Source organism: Penaeus monodon, chromosome 30 (assembly GCF_015228065.2).
Source record: "Penaeus monodon isolate SGIC_2016 chromosome 30, NSTDA_Pmon_1, whole genome shotgun sequence".
NCBI lineage: Eukaryota > Metazoa > Arthropoda > Malacostraca > Decapoda > Penaeidae > Penaeus > Penaeus monodon.
In genome coordinates, this window is record NC_051415.1 from 30,627,714 (window position 1) to 30,628,234 (window position 521).

Genomic DNA, 521 nt, shown 5'->3' on the forward strand with positions numbered 1-521 from the left:
TTTATGTGTCAAGGTGGTGAGAGGGAATGGCAAGGAATAGGTACCAAAGGGGTAAAAGTAGGTGGGTCGGTTAGTGAGGGAGTGAGGGGGGGAATCGAGTGGTTATAAGTGCTGGAATGTATGTACCAAATTGGAGTAAGTGAAGAAGGGTGGAAAAGTAGGGAGTGGATGAGGAGGTGGGTGGCCATAAGTGGATGAAAAGGCGAAGGTAAGTGGTAAGTGACTGACAGTGTGGGGATAGCAAGTAGATGACTGATGACAAAGGACGGATGGAGAGACTGTTGTAACTAATGACGACGGGTAGCTACAATGGATGACTAAAGTGATGACTAATGACGGTGAGCGGTGACTGGAGTGACTTAGGACTGAGTGAGCGGGTAACGGATCGGGTCTGTGGAAGTCGTTAGGTTGGTTTATTTGGCTCAGCGCGGTTTGACTTGAGTGGTTTGCCTGTGTGTTTGTGTGTACTACATTTATATCTGTGTGGGTGTGGATGTGGACGTCCATGCATGTGTGTGATT